This window comes from Oncorhynchus kisutch, linkage group LG26 (assembly GCF_002021735.2).
Source record: "Oncorhynchus kisutch isolate 150728-3 linkage group LG26, Okis_V2, whole genome shotgun sequence".
In the NCBI taxonomy this organism is placed as follows: Eukaryota; Metazoa; Chordata; class Actinopteri; order Salmoniformes; family Salmonidae; genus Oncorhynchus; species Oncorhynchus kisutch.
Window position 1 is genome coordinate 47,910,341 of NC_034199.2, and position 21,965 is coordinate 47,932,305.

Here is a 21,965-nt window from a genome sequence, read left to right on the forward strand (position 1 = left end):
CTCATAGCAAAGCGTCTGAATACTTATGTAAATAAATAATAATTATGTAAATAAGGTATTTCTGTTATTAAATTTTTTCTTTGTCGTTGTGGGGTTACGGATAAATTAAGTAATCATACTATGTATATATCTATGTACAGGGTCAGTTACAGTATCATTGTCACGTTCTGACCTTTATTTCCTTTGTTTTGTATTTAGTTAGTATGGTCAGGGCGTGAGTTGGGGTGGGCAGTCTATGTTTGTTTTTCTATGATTTTGGGATTTCTATGTTTCGGGCTAGTATGGTTCTCAATCAGAGGCAGGTGTCATTAGTTGTCTCTGATTGAGAATCATACATAGGTAGCCTGGGTTTCACTGTGTGTTTGTAGGTGTTTGTTTCCGTGTCTGTGTTTTTCACCACACGGTACTGTTTTGGGTTTCGTTCGTTCCACGTTTATTGTTTTTGTATTCAGTTGTGTTCATGTTGAGTATTTCTTATTAAAAGAACCATGGACACTTACCACGCCGCATATTGGTCCTCCGATCCTTCTCGCCTCTCCTCTTCAAAGGAAGAGGAGGAAAACCTTTACAATCATATCTACAATGTACAGGGATACTGGATCGCTAGCGATAGATACACTATATATACAAAAGTATGTGGACACCCTTTCAAATGAGTGGATTCGGCTATTTCAGCCATACCCGTTGCTGACGGTGTATTAAATCAAGCACACAGCCATGCAATCTCAATAGACAAACACTGGCAGTAGAATGTCCTTACTGAAGAGCTCAGTGACTTTCAAAGTGGCACCGTTGTAGGATGCCATGTTTCCCACAAGTCGTCGGAGCAGAGAAAACACATTCTCTGGAGTGATGAATCACGCTTCACCATCTGTCAGCGCGACAGATGATTTTGGGTTTGGCAGATGACAATAAAATGCTACCTGCCCAAATGCATAGTGACAACTGTAAAGTTTGGTGGATGAGGAATAGTCTGGGGCTGTGTTTCATGGTTCAGACCCCTTTAGTTCCAGTGATGGGAAATCTTAACGCTACAGCATACAATGACATTCTTGATGATTCTGTGCTTTCAACTTTGTGGCAACAATTTAGGGAAGGGCCTTTCCCGATTCAGCATGACAATGCTGACAATGCCCTTGTGCACAAAGCGAGGCTGAATGGAAGCAAGTCCCCTGCAGCAATGTTCCATCATCTAGTGGAAAGCCTTCCCAGAAGAGTGGAGGCTGTTATAGCAGAAATGTTCCAACATCTAGTGGAAAGCCTTCCCAGAAGAGTGGAGGCTGTTATAGCAGCAATGTTCCAACATCTAGTGGAAAGCCTTCCCAGAAGAGTAGGCTGTTACAGCAGCAATGTTCCAACATCTAGTGGAAAACCTTCTCAGAAGAGTAGAGGCTGTTATAGCAGCAATGTTCCAACATCTAGTGGAAAGCCTTCCCAGCAGAGTGGAGGCTGTTATAGCAGCAATGTTCCAACATCTAGTGGAAAACCTTCCCAGAAGAGTGGAGGCTGTTATAGCAGCAATGTTCCAACATCTAGTGGAAAGCCTTCCCAGCAGAGTGGAGGCTGTTATAGCAGCAATGTTCCAACATCTAGTGGAAAGCCTTCCCAGCAGAGTGGAGGCTGTTATAGCAGCAATGTTCCAACATCTAGTGGAAAGCCTTCCCAGCAGAGAGGAGGCTGTTATAGCATCAAAAGGGGGAAACCAACTCCACATTAATGTCCATGATTCTGGAATGAGATGTTTGACGAGCCGGTGTCCACAGACTTTCGGTAATGTATGTTTCCAATAGAGATGCTGTGCTCCGTATGTTTCCAATAGAGATGCTGTGCTCCGTATGTTTCCAATAGAGATGCTGTGCTCCTTGGCCGTCTGGGTGGGTTCCGTCTTCATTGAAACAATCCACCCGCTTAAAAAAACAGTCCAAATCGTCAATGAAAGCCACTTTCACTGTGGAACTGTGTGTTCTCAGCCAGTTATGTCATTTGGAGGAGTCTGCTAGAGGTTGTCCCACGGCCTATTGAGGGTAGTAGAACATGCCTGCGTACTGCATACTTCGATTAGGGCTATTAAGTCTTGTTTCATCTGGACATTGATAGGCAAAAAAATGCATCTTTATTTACACTGACGGCGCAAGATAAACAATTGTGCCTGGAGCTAGGCGCTGACTACTACGAGGAATGCTTTATCTTATTTACGATGGTCACTAGCTCTCTCAAACTCTAGACAGACTCCTGACTTCTCCCTAGAGTTCTCAGCCATTCTGCCTTCTCCCTACAGTTCTCAGACATTAGTTTCTCCCTACAGTTCTCAGACATTAGCTTCTCCCTACAGTTCTCAGACATTAGTTTCTCCCTACAGTTCTCAGACATTAGCTTCTCCCTACAGTTCTCAGACATTAGCTTCTCCCTACAGTTCTCAGCCATTAGCTTCTCCCTACAGTTCTCAGCCATTAGCTTCTCCCTACAGTTCTCAGACATTAGCTTCTCCCTACAGTTCTCAGACATTAGCTTCTCCCTACAGTTCTCAGCCATTAGCTTCTCCCTACAGTTCTCAGACATTAGCTTCTCCCTACAGTTCTCAGCCATTAGCTTCTCCCTACAGTTCTCAGCCATTAGCTTCTCCCTACAGTTCTCAGACATTAGCTTCTCCCTACAGTTCTCAGACATTAGCTTCTCCCTACAGTTCTCAGACATTAGCTTCTCCCTACAGTTCTCAGCCATTAGCTTCTCCCTACAGTTCTCAGCCATTAGCTTCTCCCTACAGTTCTCAGCCATTAGCTTCTCCCTACAGTTCTCAGACATTAGCTTCTCCCTACAGTTCTCAGCCATTAGCTTCTCCCTACAGTTCTCAGACATTAGCTTCTCCCTACAGTTCTCAGACATTAGCTTCTCCCTACAGTTCTCAGACATTAGCTTCTCCCTACAGTTCTCAGCCATTAGCTTCTCCCTACAGTTCTCAGCCATTAGCTTCTCCCTACAGTTCTCAGCCATTAGCTTCTCCCTACAGTTCTCAGCCATTAGCTTCTCCCTACAGTTCTCAGACATTAGCTTCTCCCTACAGTTCTCAGACATTAGCTTCTCCCTACAGTTCTCAGCCATTAGCTTCTCCCTACAGTTCTCAGACATTAGTTTCTCCCTACAGTTCTCAGACATTAGCTTCTCCCTACAGTTCTCAGACATTAGCTTCTCCCTACAGTTCTTAGACATTAGCTTCTCCCTACAGTTCTCAGCCATTAGCTTCTCCCTACAGTTCTCAGACATTAATAACGTTAATAATTAAACTACACTGTAGTAGTTACAGATCCATACAGCCTCCATCCTACTAAACTACACTGTAGTAGTTACAGACCCATACAGCCTCCATCCTACTAAACTACACTGTAGTAGTTACAGATCCATACAACCTCCATCCTACTAAACTACACTGTAGTAGTTACAGATCCATACAGCCTCCATCCTACTAAACTACACTGTAGTAGTTACAGATCCATACAACCTCCATCCTACTAAACTACACTGTAGTAGTTACAGATCCATACAACCTCCATCCTACTAAACTACACTGTAGTAGTTACAGATCCATACAACCTCCATCCTACTAAACTACACTGTAGTGGTTACAGACCCATACAGCCTCCATCCTACTAAACTACACTGTAGTAGTTACAGATCCATACAACCTCCATCCTACTAAACTACACTGTAGTAGTTACAGATCCATACAGCCTCCATCCTACTAAACTACACTGTAGTAGTTACAGACCCATACAGCCTCCATCCTACTAAACTACACTGTAGTAGTTACAGATCCATACAACCTCCATCCTACTAAACTACACTGTAGTAGTTACAGATCCATACAACCTCCATCCTACTAAACTACACTGTAGTAGTTACAGATCCATACAGCCTCCATCCTACTAAACTACACTGTAGTAGTTACAGACCCATACAGCTATGGAGCCTCCATCCTACTAAACTACACTGTAGTAGTTACAGACCCATACAGCCTCCATCCTACTAAACTACACTGTAGTAGTTACAGACCCATACAGCCTCCATCCTACTAAACTACACTGTAGTGGTTACAGACCCATACAGCCTCCATCCTACTAAACTACACTGTAGTAGTTACAGACCCATACAACCTCCATCCTACTAAACTACACTGTAGTAGTTACAGGTCCATACAGCCTCCATCCTACTAAACTACACTGTAGTAGTTACAGATCCATACAACCTCCATCCTACTAAACTACACTGTAGTAGTTACAGACCCATACAACCTCCATCCTACTAAACTACACTGTAGTAGTTACAGATCCATACAGCTATGGAGCCTCCATCCTACTAAACTACACTCCTGCTACACTTTCCGAGTTCTGTTCACACACAGGCGTTGGGAGAATGCTAGATAGCTAATTAGCACCTCTTATCTTCCGTCTGTTTCCTGTTAAAAATTGCTGTAACATGGAGATATGGCCTTGTGGGAACACTAACCTCAACCCTATCAAGGTGTCTATCAGTGTAACCTTTTCTTTTTTGAAAAGTATTTCTCGCTGATATTAAAGATAAAGTCCTTATGCTTCCAAAACCGCTACCGCAAGCCATGCATTTTAATGTACAGACAGAACGTCCGGGATCTTAACAGAACTCCCTCCCCCCTTAGACAAGAGCCCTTCGTCCAATGACTCTTACATGTGATGGAACTGAGAGTCATGATTAACGAGCCTGTACATTCTTGTGACGTGCTTGGAAATTCCCATGACTTTCAACTCGGGGCGGCAGCGTAGCCTAGTGGTTAGAGCATTGGACTAGTAACCGGAAGGTTGCGAGTTCAAACCCCCGAGCTGACAAGGTACAAATCTGTCGTTCTGCCCCTGAACAGGCAGTTAACCCCACTGTTCCCAGGCCGTCATTGAAAATAAGAATGTGTTCTTAACTGACTTGCCAAGTTAAATAAAGGTAAAAAAAATAAAAATAAAAAAACTCACTGTTAATAAGAAAGAAAGATGTGTAGTCCGTTTACAAGTTCATTAACCACAGCCTATGAGAGTTTTGCAACACCAAGCAGAATGATATACTGTAAATATATATATATTTTAACATCTGTTTTTGAAGGTGTTTCTGAAGGAGTTTGGCTGTGTTCACACCAACGATGTATATAAACCCTGGATAGCTGATAGCTCTGCGTTGGCCATTGAGAGGCTTTGATGCCACTGGTCGGCCATATTGGATCTCCTCAGTAGGAGAAGCATAGCCTCTTTCTTTGAATCAGAGAGTTAAACACTTAGACACTCTTCTCTAACACTCTACACACAATAACAAAGTGAAGAAAACAAACAGGTTTTTAGAATTTCTTTGCATGTGTATATATATATATATTTATATATTTTTAAATTCAGAAATTGTTTATTTACATAAGTATTCAGAACTTTTCCTTTGAGGGTCGTTTTTCACTGCACTGGTGTTACGGTTTTCTTCTGGTGAAAGAGACGAGGACCAAAATGCAGCATGGTTATCTTTATACATCTTTAATAAAGATGATAACGAACAATCACAAAAACGTACCGTGAAAAACCGAAACAGCCCTATCTTGTGCAACAAACACAGAGACAGGAACAATCACCCACAAAATACTCAAAGAATATGGCTGCCTAAATATGGTTCCCAATCAGAGACAACGATAAACACCTGCCTCTGATTGAGAACCACTCCAGGGAACCATAGACTTACCTAGACTACTAACCACAATCCCATAACCTACAAAAAACACCCTGGCCTGACCAAAATAATAAAGAAAACACAAAATACTAAGACCAGGGCGTGACAACTGGGCCCATTAAAGGATCTCTCTTTATTTACATGTTTACATTTTTAAAAATATGTTTATTTTACGTAATTTATTTTCAAAGTAGGCACTAAGGTGATAAGAGATGTGGCAAAAATGAATGTAGACATTAGCTTCCAAAATATTTTTTTTTTTACAATGGTGACGGCGCTTCAACACAGCGCCCCCATATAAGTACTCTAGTTCATATATAAAGCGTTGGTTTACACAGTCAGCCTAATTCTTATCCTTTTCCCCCCGACCAATCAGATCAGCTTTTTTTGTTGGTAATAATTCGTCAAAAGATCAGGGATGGGCTGTCAGTGGAAGGGAATGTGTTTGGCCTCTTCCACTCTGCAAAACTCTTCATACGTAACTAACGCTGGGCCTCACAGCTGTCTTTAAAAAAAGAACTGTATCGGTGAGATGGGGGTCATTATTAGTCTCTCTCGCTTTCTCTTTTGTAAAGGAACCATGTCTCAAAATGTACAAATCTCCTTCCATTCATCATTCTGCACTCCACTATGCTATTTATTATCCTCTACATTCCCCGGTCAGTCAGCAATCAGACCTGCTTCTATTTCATTATTTATCAAGGAAATTGGCTTCCACTGTTTCTTTCTCCATGTGCACCAACATATTACAAAAAGATTTATGTGAATGACATCAGCTTGGCCTGATACATTAGTGTATCAGTGTGTGTGTGTGTGTGTGTGTGTGTGTGTGTGTGTGTGTGTGTGTGTGTGTGTGTGTGTGTGTGTGTGTGTGTGTGTGTGTGTGTCATAAAAGAGGGGGCCGGCCCCAGTGCGGTCTGGGAAATGACAGAGACGGTGTAAGTCAGCGCTGGTGTGGAGCAGTAGATTCAGACTGGGGTTCCTCAGGGCTACGCCCAGGTCCTAGAGAGGGAGAGGGGGGGGGGGGGGGGGGGGGGGGGGGGGGGGAGAGAGAGAGAGAGGAGAGAGAGAGAGAGAGAGAGAGAGAGAGAGAGAGAGAGAGAGAGAGAGAGAGAGAGAGAGAGAGAGAGAGAGAGAGAGAGAGAGAGAGAGAGAGAGGCATTCTATGCCATCAAAAGAAACATAAATTTCAACATACCAATTAGGATTTGGCTAAAAATACTTGAATCAGTCATAGAGCCCATTGCCTTTATGGTTGTGAGGTCTGGGGTCCGCTCACCAACCAAGACTTCACAAAATGGGACAAACACCAAATTGAGACTCTGCATGCAGAATTCTGCAAAAATATCCTCCGTGTACAACGTAGAACACCAAATAATGCATGCAGAGCAGAATTAGGCCGATACCACTAATTATCAAAATCCAGAAAAGAGCTGTTAAATTCTACAACCACCTAAAAGGAAGCGATTCACAAACCTTCCATAACAAAGCCATCACCTACAGAGAGATGAACCTGGAGAAGAGTCCCCTAAGCAAGCTGGTCCTGGGGCTCTGTTCACAAACACAAACACACACTACAGAGCCCCAGGACAGCAGCACAATTAGACCCAACCAAATCATGAGAAAACAAAAAGATAACTACTTAACACATTGGAAAGAATTAACAAAAAACAGAGCAAACTAGAATGCTATTTGGCCCTACACAGAGAGTACACAGCGGAGAATACCTGACCACTGTGACTGACCCAAAATTAAGGAAAGCCTTGACTATGTACAGACTCAGTGAGCATAGCCTTGCTATTGAGAAAGGCCGCCGTAGGCAGACATGGCTCTCAAGAGAAGACAGGCTATGTGCTCACTGCCCACAAAATGAGGTGGAAACTGAGCTGCACTTCCTAACCTCCTGCACAATGTATGACCATATTAGAGAGACATATTTCCCTCAGATTACACAGATCCACAAAGAATTCGAAAACAAATCCAATTTTGAAAAACTCCCATATCTACTGGGTGAAATTCCACAGTGTGCCATCACAGCAGCAAGATTTGTGACCTGTTGCCACGAGAAAAGGGCAACCAGTGAAGAACAAACACCATTGTAAATACAACCCATATTTATGCTTATTTATTTTATCTTGTGTCCTTTAGCCATTTGTATATTGTTAGAACACTGTATATATATATATTACTGTTTTGAAACTTCTGTATGTGTAATGTTTACTGTTCATTTTTGTTGTTTTTCACTTCATATATTCACTTGTATGTTGTCTACCTCACTTGCTTGGCAATGTTAACACATGTTTCCCATGCCAATAAAGCCCTTGAATTGAAATTGAATTGAAAATTGAGAGAGAGAGAGAGAGAGAGAGAGAGAGAGAGAGAGAGAGAGAGAGAGAGAGAGAGAGAGAGAGAGAGAGAGAGAGAGGAGAGAGAGAGAGACTATAGTGAATCACTAAAACAATACAGAAATACACTACGGAAAAAGAAGGAACAGCACGTCAGAAATCAGCTCAATGTAATTGAAGAATCCATAGACTCTAACCACTTCTGGGAAAATTGGAAAACACTAAACAAACAACAACACAAAGAATTATCTATCCAAAATGGAGATGTATGTGTAAACCACTTCTCCAACCTTTTTGGCTCTATAACAAAGAATAAAGAGCAAAAACATATACATGATCAAATACAAATCTTAGAATCAACTATTAAAGACTACCAGAACCCACTGGATTCTCCAATTACCTTGAATGAGTTACAGGACAAAATAAAAACCCTCCAACCCAAAAAGGCCTGTGGTGTTGATGGTATCCTTAATGAAATGATCAAATATTACAGACAACAAATTCTAATTGGCTACACTAAAACTCTTTAACATCATCCTTAGCTCTGGCATCTTCCCCAATATTTGGAACCAAGGTCTGATCACCCCAATAATTTGGAGACAAATTTGACCCTAATAACTACCGTGGAATATGCTTCAACAGTAACCTTGGGAAAATCCTCTGAATTATCATGAACAGCAGACTCGTACATTAACTCGATGAAAACAATGTACTGAGCAAATGTCAAATTGGCTTTTTACCAAATTACCGTACAACAGACCATGTATTCACCCTACACACCCTAATTGACAACCAAACAAACCAAAACAAAGGCAAAGTCTTCTCATGCTTTGTTGATTTCAAAAAAGCCTTTGACTCAATTTGGCATGAGGGTCTGCTATACAAATTGATGGAAAGTGGTGTTGGGGGTAAAACATACGACATTATAAAATCCATGAACACAAACAACAAGTGTGCGGTTAAAATTGGCAAAAAAACACACACATTTCTTCACACAGGGTCGTGGGGTGAGACAGGGATGCAGCTTAAGCCCCACCCTCTTCAACATAAATATATCAACAAATTGGCGCGGGCACTAGAAAAGTCTGCAGCACCCGGCCTCACCCTACTAGAATCCGAAGTCAAATGTCTACTGTTTGCTGATGATCTGGTGCTTCTGTCACCAACCAAGGAGGGCCTACAGCAGCACCTAGATCTTCTGCACAGATTCTGTCAGACCTGGGCCCTGACAGTAAATCTCAGTAAGACCAAAATAATGGTGTTCCAAAAAAGGTCCAGTCTCCAGGACCACAAATACAAATTCCATCTAGACACTGTTGCCCTAGAGCACACAAAAAACTATACATACCTTGGCCTAAACATCAGCGCCACAGGTAACTTCCACAAAGCTGTGAATGATCTGAGAGACAAGGCAAGAAGGGCATTCTATGCCATCAAAAGGAACATACATTTCAACATACCAATTAGGATCTGGCTAAAAATACTTGAATCAGTCATAGAGCCCATTGCCCTTTACGGTTGTGAGGTCTGGGGTCCGCTCACCAACCAAGACTTCACAAAATGGGACAAATACAAAAATTTAGACTCTGCATGCAGAATTCTGCAAAAATATCCTCCGTGTACAATGTAGAACACCAAATAATGCATGCAGAGCAGAATTAGGCCGATACACACTAATTATCAAAATCCAGAAAAGAGCCGTTAAATTCTACAACCACCTAAAAGGAAGCGATTCCCAAACCATCCATAACAAAGCCATCACCTACAGAGAGATGAACCTGGAGAAGAGTCCCCTAAGCAAGCTGGTTCTGGGGCTCTGTTCACAAACACAAACACACCCCACAGAGCCCCAGGACAACAGCACTATTCGACCCAACCAAATCATGAGAAAACAAAAAGATAATTACTTGACACATTGAAAAGAATTAACAAAAAAACAGAGCAAACTAGAATGCTATTTGGCCTTAATACATAGTGGCAGAATACCTGACCACTGTGACTGACCCAAACTTAAGGAAAGCTTTGACTGTACAGACTCAGTGAGCATAGCCTTGCTATTGAGAAAGGCCGCCGTAGGCAGACATGGCTCTCAAGAGAAGACAGGCTATGTGCTCACTGCCCACAAAATGAGGTGGAAACTGAGCTGCACTTCCTAACCTCCTGCCCAATGTATGGCCATATTAGAGAGACATATTTCCCTCAAAGAATTTGAAAACAACCCCAATTTTGATAAACTCCCATATCTACTGGGTGAAATTCCACAGTGTGCCATCACAGCAGCAAGATTTGTGACCTGTTGCCACAAGTAAAGGGCAACCAGTGAAGAACACACACCATTGTAAATACAACCCATATTTATGCTTATTTATTTTCCCTTGTGTACTTGAAACATTTGTACATTGTTACAACACTGTATATATATATATATACAAGGGAAAATAAATAAATATATATAATATGACATTTGTAATGTCTTTATTGTTTTGAAACTTCTGTATGTGTGATGTTTACTGTTCATTTTTATTGTTTATTTCACTTTTGTATATTATCTACCTCACTTGCTTTGGCAATGTTAACACATGTTTCCCATGTCAATAAAGCCCCTTCAATTGATAATTGAATTGAGAGAGAGAGAGAGACACTGACTGGGAATGTGTTTTACTGTCCTCACAGAGGGCATCAGGGCTGGGAGTCAGTGTGTTTTACTGTCCAGAGGGCATCAGGGCTGGGAGTCAGTGTGTTTTACTGTCCTCACAGAGGGCATCAGGGCTGGGAGTCAGTGTGTTTTACTGTCCTCACAGAGGGCATCAGGGCTGGGAGTCAGTGTGTTTTACTGTCCAGAGGGCATCAGGGCTGGGAGTCAGTGTGTTTTACTGTCCTCACAGAGGGCATCAGGGCTGGGAGTCAGTGTGTTTTACTGTCCTCACAGAGGGCATCAGGGCTGGGAGTCAGTGTGTTTTACTGTCCAGAGGGCATCAGGGCTGGGAGTCAGTGTGTTTTACTGTCCAGAGGGCATCAGGGCTGGGAGTCAGTGTGTTTTACTGTCCAGAGGGCATCAGGGCTGGGAGTCAGTGTGTTTTACTGTCCTCACAGAGGGCATCAGGGCTGGGAGTCAGTGTGTTTTACTGTCCTCACAGAGGGCATCAGGGCTGGGAGTCAGTGTGTTTTACTGTCCTCACAGAGGGCATCAGGGCTGGGAGTCAGTGTGTTTTACTGTCCAGAGGGCATCAGGGCTGGGAGTCAGTGTGTTTTACTGTCCAGAGGGCATCAGGGCTGGGAGTCAGTGTGTTTTACTGTCCAGAGGGCATCAGGGCTGGGAGTCAGTGTGTTTTACTGTCCAGAGGGCATCAGGGCTGGGAGTCAGTGTGTTTTACTGTCCAGAGGGCATCAGGGCTGGGAGTCAGTGTGTTTTACTGTCCAGAGGGCATCAGGGCTGGGAGTCAGTGTGTTTTACTGTCCAGAGGGCATCAGGGCTGGGAGTCAGTGTGTTTTACTGTCCAGAGGGCATCAGGGCTGGGAGTCAGTGTGTTTTACTGTCCTCACAGAGGGCATCAGGGCTGGGAGTCAGTGTGTTTTACTGTCCTCACAGAGGGCATCAGGGCTGGGAGTCAGTGTGTTTTACTGTCCTCACAGAGGGCATCAGGGCTGGGAGTCAGTGTGTTTTACTGTCCAGAGGGCATCAGGGCTGGGAGTCAGTGTGTTTTACTGTCCTCACAGAGGGCATCAGGGCTGGGAGTCAGTGTGTTTTACTGTCCTCACAGAGGGCATCAGGGCTGGGAGTCAGTGTGTTTTACTGTCCAGAGGGCATCAGGGCTGGGAGTCAGTGTGTTTTACTGTCCTCACAGAGGGCATCAGGGCTGGGAGTCAGTGTGTTTTACTGTCCTCACAGAGGGCATCAGGGCTGGGAGTCAGTGTGTTTTACTGTCCAGAGGGCATCAGGGCTGGGAGTCAGTGTGAGAGAGAGAGAGAGAGAGAGAGAGAGAGAGAGAGAGAGAGAGGCATTCTATGCCATCAAAAGAAACATAAATTTCAACATACCAATTAGGATTTGGCTAAAAATACTTGAATCAGTCATAGAGCCCATTGCCCTTTATGGTTGTGAGGTCTGGGGTCCGCTCACCAACCAAGACTTCACAAAATGGGACAAACACCAAATTGAGACTCTGCATGCAGAATTCTGCAAAAATATCCTCCGTGTACAACGTAGAACACCAAATAATGCATGCAGAGCAGAATTAGGCCGATACCCACTAATTATCAAAATCCAGAAAAGAGCTGTTAAATTCTACAACCACCTAAAAGGAAGCGATTCACAAACCTTCCATAACAAAGCCATCACCTACAGAGAGATGAACCTGGAGAAGAGTCCCCTAAGCAAGCTGGTCCTGGGGCTCTGTTCACAAACACAAACACACACTACAGAGCCCCAGGACAGCAGCACAATTAGACCCAACCAAATCATGAGAAAACAAAAAGATAACTACTTAACACATTGGAAAGAATTAACAAAAAAACAGAGCAAACTAGAATGCTATTTGGCCCTACACAGAGAGTACACAGCGGAAGAATACCTGACCACTGTGACTGACCCAAAATTAAGGAAAGCCTTGACTATGTACAGACTCAGTGAGCATAGCCTTGCTATTGAGAAAGGCCGCCGTAGGCAGACATGGCTCTCAAGAGAAGACAGGCTATGTGCTCACTGCCCACAAAATGAGGTGGAAACTGAGCTGCACTTCCTAACCTCCTGCACAATGTATGACCATATTAGAGAGACATATTTCCCTCAGATTACACAGATCCACAAAGAATTCGAAAACAAATCCAATTTTGAAAAACTCCCATATCTACTGGGTGAAATTCCACAGTGTGCCATCACAGCAGCAAGATTTGTGACCTGTTGCCACGAGAAAAGGGCAACCAGTGAAGAACAAACACCATTGTAAATACAACCCATATTTATGCTTATTTATTTTATCTTGTGTCCTTTAGCCATTTGTATATTGTTAGAACACTGTATATATATATATTACTGTTTTGAAACTTCTGTATGTGTAATGTTTACTGTTCATTTTTGTTGTTTTTCACTTCATATATTCACTTTGTATGTTGTCTACCTCACTTGCTTTGGCAATGTTAACACATGTTTCCCATGCCAATAAAGCCCTTGAATTGAAATTGAATTGAAAATTGAGAGAGAGAGAGAGAGAGAGAGAGAGAGAGAGAGAGAGAGAGAGAGAGAGAGAGAGAGAGAGAGAGAGAGAGAGAGAGAGAGAGAGAGACTATAGTGAATCACTAAAACAATACAGAAATACACTACGGAAAAAGAAGGAACAGCACGTCAGAAATCAGCTCAATGTAATTGAAGAATCCATAGACTCTAACCACTTCTGGGAAAATTGGAAAACACTAAACAAACAACAACACAAAGAATTATCTATCCAAAATGGAGATGTATGTGTAAACCACTTCTCCAACCTTTTTGGCTCTATAACAAAGAATAAAGAGCAAAAACATATACATGATCAAATACAAATCTTAGAATCAACTATTAAAGACTACCAGAACCCACTGGATTCTCCAATTACCTTGAATGAGTTACAGGACAAAATAAAAACCCTCCAACCCAAAAAGGCCTGTGGTGTTGATGGTATCCTTAATGAAATGATCAAATATTACAGACAACAAATTCTAATTGGCTACACTAAAACTCTTTAACATCATCCTTAGCTCTGGCATCTTCCCCAATATTTGGAACCAAGGTCTGATCACCCCAATAATTTGGAGACAAATTTGACCCTAATAACTACCGTGGAATATGCTTCAACAGTAACCTTGGGAAAATCCTCTGAATTATCATGAACAGCAGACTCGTACATTAACTCGATGAAAACAATGTACTGAGCAAATGTCAAATTGGCTTTTTACCAAATTACCGTACAACAGACCATGTATTCACCCTACACACCCTAATTGACAACCAAACAAACCAAAACAAAGGCAAAGTCTTCTCATGCTTTGTTGATTTCAAAAAAGCCTTTGACTCAATTTGGCATGAGGGTCTGCTATACAAATTGATGGAAAGTGGTGTTGGGGGTAAAACATACGACATTATAAAATCCATGAACACAAACAACAAGTGTGCGGTTAAAATTGGCAAAAAAACACACACATTTCTTCACACAGGGTCGTGGGGTGAGACAGGGATGCAGCTTAAGCCCCACCCTCTTCAACATAAATATATCAACAAATTGGCGCGGGCACTAGAAAAGTCTGCAGCACCCGGCCTCACCCTACTAGAATCCGAAGTCAAATGTCTACTGTTTGCTGATGATCTGGTGCTTCTGTCACCAACCAAGGAGGGCCTACAGCAGCACCTAGATCTTCTGCACAGATTCTGTCAGACCTGGGCCCTGACAGTAAATCTCAGTAAGACCAAAATAATGGTGTTCCAAAAAAGGTCCAGTCTCCAGGACCACAAATACAAATTCCATCTAGACACTGTTGCCCTAGAGCACACAAAAAACTATACATACCTTGGCCTAAACATCAGCGCCACAGGTAACTTCCACAAAGCTGTGAATGATCTGAGAGACAAGGCAAGAAGGGCATTCTATGCCATCAAAAGGAACATACATTTCAACATACCAATTAGGATCTGGCTAAAAATACTTGAATCAGTCATAGAGCCCATTGCCCTTTACGGTTGTGAGGTCTGGGGTCCGCTCACCAACCAAGACTTCACAAAATGGGACAAATACAAAAATTTAGACTCTGCATGCAGAATTCTGCAAAAATATCCTCCGTGTACAATGTAGAACACCAAATAATGCATGCAGAGCAGAATTAGGCCGATACACACTAATTATCAAAATCCAGAAAAGAGCCGTTAAATTCTACAACCACCTAAAAGGAAGCGATTCCCAAACCATCCATAACAAAGCCATCACCTACAGAGAGATGAACCTGGAGAAGAGTCCCCTAAGCAAGCTGGTTCTGGGGCTCTGTTCACAAACACAAACACACCCCACAGAGCCCCAGGACAACAGCACTATTCGACCCAACCAAATCATGAGAAAACAAAAAGATAATTACTTGACACATTGAAAAGAATTAACAAAAAAACAGAGCAAACTAGAATGCTATTTGGCCTTAATACATAGTGGCAGAATACCTGACCACTGTGACTGACCCAAACTTAAGGAAAGCTTTGACTGTACAGACTCAGTGAGCATAGCCTTGCTATTGAGAAAGGCCGCCGTAGGCAGACATGGCTCTCAAGAGAAGACAGGCTATGTGCTCACTGCCCACAAAATGAGGTGGAAACTGAGCTGCACTTCCTAACCTCCTGCCCAATGTATGGCCATATTAGAGAGACATATTTCCCTCAAAGAATTTGAAAACAACCCCAATTTTGATAAACTCCCATATCTACTGGGTGAAATTCCACAGTGTGCCATCACAGCAGCAAGATTTGTGACCTGTTGCCACAAGTAAAGGGCAACCAGTGAAGAACACACACCATTGTAAATACAACCCATATTTATGCTTATTTATTTTCCCTTGTGTACTTGAAACATTTGTACATTGTTACAACACTGTATATATATATATATACAAGGGAAAATAAATAAATATATATAATATGACATTTGTAATGTCTTTATTGTTTTGAAACTTCTGTATGTGTGATGTTTACTGTTCATTTTTATTGTTTATTTCACTTTTGTATATTATCTACCTCACTTGCTTTGGCAATGTTAACACATGTTTCCCATGTCAATAAAGCCCCTTCAATTGATAATTGAATTGAGAGAGAGAGAGAGACACTGACTGGGAATGTGTTTTACTGTCCTCACAGAGGGCATCAGGGCTGGGAGTCAGTGTGTTTTACTGTCCAGAGGGCATCAGGGCTGGGAGTCAGTGTGTTTTACTGTCCTCACAGAGGGCATCAGGGCTGGGAGTCAGTGTGTTTTACTGTCCTCACAGAGGGCATCAGGGCTGGGAGTCAGTGTGTTTTACTGTCCAGAGGGCATCAGGGCTGGGAGTCAGTGTGTTTTACTGTCCTCACAGAGGGCATCAGGGCTGGGAGTCAGTGTGTTTTACTGTCCTCACAGAGGGCATCAGGGCTGGGAGTCAGTGTGTTTTACTGTCCAGAGGGCATCAGGGCTGGGAGTCAGTGTGTTTTACTGTCCAGAGGGCATCAGGGCTGGGAGTCAGTGTGTTTTACTGTCCAGAGGGCATCAGGGCTGGGAGTCAGTGTGTTTTACTGTCCTCACAGAGGGCATCAGGGCTGGGAGTCAGTGTGTTTTACTGTCCTCACAGAGGGCATCAGGGCTGGGAGTCAGTGTGTTTTACTGTCCTCACAGAGGGCATCAGGGCTGGGAGTCAGTGTGTTTTACTGTCCAGAGGGCATCAGGGCTGGGAGTCAGTGTGTTTTACTGTCCAGAGGGCATCAGGGCTGGGAGTCAGTGTGTTTTACTGTCCAGAGGGCATCAGGGCTGGGAGTCAGTGTGTTTTACTGTCCAGAGGGCATCAGGGCTGGGAGTCAGTGTGTTTTACTGTCCAGAGGGCATCAGGGCTGGGAGTCAGTGTGTTTTACTGTCCAGAGGGCATCAGGGCTGGGAGTCAGTGTGTTTTACTGTCCAGAGGGCATCAGGGCTGGGAGTCAGTGTGTTTTACTGTCCAGAGGGCATCAGGGCTGGGAGTCAGTGTGTTTTACTGTCCTCACAGAGGGCATCAGGGCTGGGAGTCAGTGTGTTTTACTGTCCTCACAGAGGGCATCAGGGCTGGGAGTCAGTGTGTTTTACTGTCCTCACAGAGGGCATCAGGGCTGGGAGTCAGTGTGTTTTACTGTCCAGAGGGCATCAGGGCTGGGAGTCAGTGTGTTTTACTGTCCTCACAGAGGGCATCAGGGCTGGGAGTCAGTGTGTTTTACTGTCCTCACAGAGGGCATCAGGGCTGGGAGTCAGTGTGTTTTACTGTCCAGAGGGCATCAGGGCTGGGAGTCAGTGTGTTTTACTGTCCTCACAGAGGGCATCAGGGCTGGGAGTCAGTGTGTTTTACTGTCCTCACAGAGGGCATCAGGGCTGGGAGTCAGTGTGTTTTACTGTCCAGAGGGCATCAGGGCTGGGAGTCAGTGTGAGAGAGAGAGAGAGAGAGAGAGAGAGAGAGAGAGAGAGAGAGGCATTCTATGCCATCAAAAGAAACATAAATTTCAACATACCAATTAGGATTTGGCTAAAAATACTTGAATCAGTCATAGAGCCCATTGCCCTTTATGGTTGTGAGGTCTGGGGTCCGCTCACCAACCAAGACTTCACAAAATGGGACAAACACCAAATTGAGACTCTGCATGCAGAATTCTGCAAAAATATCCTCCGTGTACAACGTAGAACACCAAATAATGCATGCAGAGCAGAATTAGGCCGATACCCACTAATTATCAAAATCCAGAAAAGAGCTGTTAAATTCTACAACCACCTAAAAGGAAGCGATTCACAAACCTTCCATAACAAAGCCATCACCTACAGAGAGATGAACCTGGAGAAGAGTCCCCTAAGCAAGCTGGTCCTGGGGCTCTGTTCACAAACACAAACACACACTACAGAGCCCCAGGACAGCAGCACAATTAGACCCAACCAAATCATGAGAAAACAAAAAGATAACTACTTAACACATTGGAAAGAATTAACAAAAAAACAGAGCAAACTAGAATGCTATTTGGCCCTACACAGAGAGTACACAGCGGAAGAATACCTGACCACTGTGACTGACCCAAAATTAAGGAAAGCCTTGACTATGTACAGACTCAGTGAGCATAGCCTTGCTATTGAGAAAGGCCGCCGTAGGCAGACATGGCTCTCAAGAGAAGACAGGCTATGTGCTCACTGCCCACAAAATGAGGTGGAAACTGAGCTGCACTTCCTAACCTCCTGCACAATGTATGACCATATTAGAGAGACATATTTCCCTCAGATTACACAGATCCACAAAGAATTCGAAAACAAATCCAATTTTGAAAAACTCCCATATCTACTGGGTGAAATTCCACAGTGTGCCATCACAGCAGCAAGATTTGTGACCTGTTGCCACGAGAAAAGGGCAACCAGTGAAGAACAAACACCATTGTAAATACAACCCATATTTATGCTTATTTATTTTATCTTGTGTCCTTTAGCCATTTGTATATTGTTAGAACACTGTATATATATATATAATATGACATTTGTAATGTCTTTACTGTTTTGAAACTTCTGTATGTGTAATGTTTACTGTTCATTTTTGTTGTTTTTCACTTCATATATTCACTTTGTATGTTGTCTACCTCACTTGCTTTGGCAATGTTAACACATGTTTCCCATGCCAATAAAGCCCTTGAATTGAAATTGAATTGAAAATTGAGAGAGAGAGAGAGAGAGAGAGAGAGAGAGAGAGAGAGAGAGAGAGAGAGAGAGAGAGAGAGACTATAGTGAATCACTAAAACAATACAGAAATACACTACGGAAAAAGAAGGAACAGCACGTCAGAAATCAGCTCAATGTAATTGAAGAATCCATAGACTCTAACCACTTCTGGGAAAATTGGAAAACACTAAACAAACAACAACACAAAGAATTATCTATCCAAAATGGAGATGTATGTGTAAACCACTTCTCCAACCTTTTTGGCTCTATAACAAAGAATAAAGAGCAAAAACATATACATGATCAAATACAAATCTTAGAATCAACTATTAAAGACTACCAGAACCCACTGGATTCTCCAATTACCTTGAATGAGTTACAGGACAAAATAAAAACCCTCCAACCCAAAAAGGCCTGTGGTGTTGATGGTATCCTTAATGAAATGATCAAATATTACAGACAACAAATTCTAATTGGCTACACTAAAACTCTTTAACATCATCCTTAGCTCTGGCATCTTCCCCAATATTTGGAACCAAGGTCTGATCACCCCAATAATTTGGAGACAAATTTGACCCTAATAACTACCGTGGAATATGCTTCAACAGTAACCTTGGGAAAATCCTCTGAATTATCATGAACAGCAGACTCGTACATTAACTCGATGAAAACAATGTACTGAGCAAATGTCAAATTGGCTTTTTACCAAATTACCGTACAACAGACCATGTATTCACCCTACACACCCTAATTGACAACCAAACAAACCAAAACAAAGGCAAAGTCTTCTCATGCTTTGTTGATTTCAAAAAAGCCTTTGACTCAATTTGGCATGAGGGTCTGCTATACAAATTGATGGAAAGTGGTGTTGGGGGTAAAACATACGACATTATAAAATCCATGAACACAAACAACAAGTGTGCGGTTAAAATTGGCAAAAAAACACACACATTTCTTCACACAGGGTCGTGGGGTGAGACAGGGATGCAGCTTAAGCCCCACCCTCTTCAACATAAATATATCAACAAATTGGCGCGGGCACTAGAAAAGTCTGCAGCACCCGGCCTCACCCTACTAGAATCCGAAGTCAAATGTCTACTGTTTGCTGATGATCTGGTGCTTCTGTCACCAACCAAGGAGGGCCTACAGCAGCACCTAGATCTTCTGCACAGATTCTGTCAGACCTGGGCCCTGACAGTAAATCTCAGTAAGACCAAAATAATGGTGTTCCAAAAAAGGTCCAGTCTCCAGGACCACAAATACAAATTCCATCTAGACACTGTTGCCCTAGAGCACACAAAAAACTATACATACCTTGGCCTAAACATCAGCGCCACAGGTAACTTCCACAAAGCTGTGAATGATCTGAGAGACAAGGCAAGAAGGGCATTCTATGCCATCAAAAGGAACATACATTTCAACATACCAATTAGGATCTGGCTAAAAATACTTGAATCAGTCATAGAGCCCATTGCCCTTTACGGTTGTGAGGTCTGGGGTCCGCTCACCAACCAAGACTTCACAAAATGGGACAAATACAAAAATTTAGACTCTGCATGCAGAATTCTGCAAAAATATCCTCCGTGTACAATGTAGAACACCAAATAATGCATGCAGAGCAGAATTAGGCCGATACACACTAATTATCAAAATCCAGAAAAGAGCCGTTAAATTCTACAACCACCTAAAAGGAAGCGATTCCCAAACCATCCATAACAAAGCCATCACCTACAGAGAGATGAACCTGGAGAAGAGTCCCCTAAGCAAGCTGGTTCTGGGGCTCTGTTCACAACACAAACACACCCCACAGAGCCCCAGGACAACAGCACTATTCGACCCAACCAAATCATGAGAAAACAAAAAGATAATTACTTGACACATTGAAAAGAATTAACAAAAAAACAGAGCAAACTAGAATGCTATTTGGCCTTAATACATAGTGGCAGAATACCTGACCACTGTGACTGACCCAAACTTAAGGAAAGCTTTGACTGTACAGACTCAGTGAGCATAGCCTTGCTATTGAGAAAGGCCGCCGTAGGCAGACATGGCTCTCAAGAGAAGACAGGCTATGTGCTCACTGCCCACAAAATGAGGTGGAAACTGAGCTGCACTTCCTAACCTCCTGCCCAATGTATGGCCATATTAGAGAGACATATTTCCCTCAAAGAATTTGAAAACAACCCCAATTTTGATAAACTCCCATATCTACTGGGTGAAATTCCACAGTGTGCCATCACAGCAGCAAGATTTGTGACCTGTTGCCACAAGTAAAGGGCAACCAGTGAAGAACACACACCATTGTAAATACAACCCATATTTATGCTTATTTATTTTCCCTTGTGTACTTGAAACATTTGTACATTGTTACAACACTGTATATATATATATACAAGGGAAAATAAATAAATATATATAATATGACATTTGTAATGTCTTTATTGTTTTGAAACTTCTGTATGTGTGATGTTTACTGTTCATTTTTATTGTTTATTTCACTTTTGTATATTATCTACCTCACTTGCTTTGGCAATGTTAACACATGTTTCCCATGTCAATAAAGCCCCTTCAATTGATAATTGAATTGAGAGAGAGAGAGAGACACTGACTGGGAATGTGTTTTACTGTCCTCACAGAGGGCATCAGGGCTGGGAGTCAGTGTGTTTTACTGTCCAGAGGGCATCAGGGCTGGGAGTCAGTGTGTTTTACTGTCCTCACAGAGGGCATCAGGGCTGGGAGTCAGTGTGTTTTACTGTCCTCACAGAGGGCATCAGGGCTGGGAGTCAGTGTGTTTTACTGTCCAGAGGGCATCAGGGCTGGGAGTCAGTGTGTTTTACTGTCCTCACAGAGGGCATCAGGGCTGGGAGTCAGTGTGTTTTACTGTCCTCACAGAGGGCATCAGGGCTGGGAGTCAGTGTGTTTTACTGTCCAGAGGGCATCAGGGCTGGGAGTCAGTGTGTTTTACTGTCCAGAGGGCATCAGGGCTGGGAGTCAGTGTGTTTTACTGTCCAGAGGGCATCAGGGCTGGGTGTCAGTGTGTTTTACTGTCCTCACAGAGGGCATCAGGGCTGGGAGTCAGTGTGTTTTACTGTCCTCACAGAGGGCATCAGGGCTGGGAGTCAGTGTGTTTTACTGTCCTCACAGAGGGCATCAGGGCTGGGAGTCAGTGTGTTTTACTGTCCAGAGGGCATCAGGGCTGGGAGTCAGTGTGTTTTACTGTCCAGAGGGCATCAGGGCTGGGAGTCAGTGTGTTTTACTGTCCAGAGGGCATCAGGGCTGGGAGTCAGTGTGTTTTACTGTCCAGAGGGCATCAGGGCTGGGAGTCAGTGTGTTTTACTGTCCAGAGGGCATCAGGGCTGGGAGTCAGTGTGTTTTACTGTCCAGAGGGCATCAGGGCTGGGAGTCAGTGTGTTTTACTGTCCTCACAGAGGGCATCAGGGCTGGGAGTCAGTGTGTTTTACTGTCCTCACAGAGGGCATCAGGGCTGGGA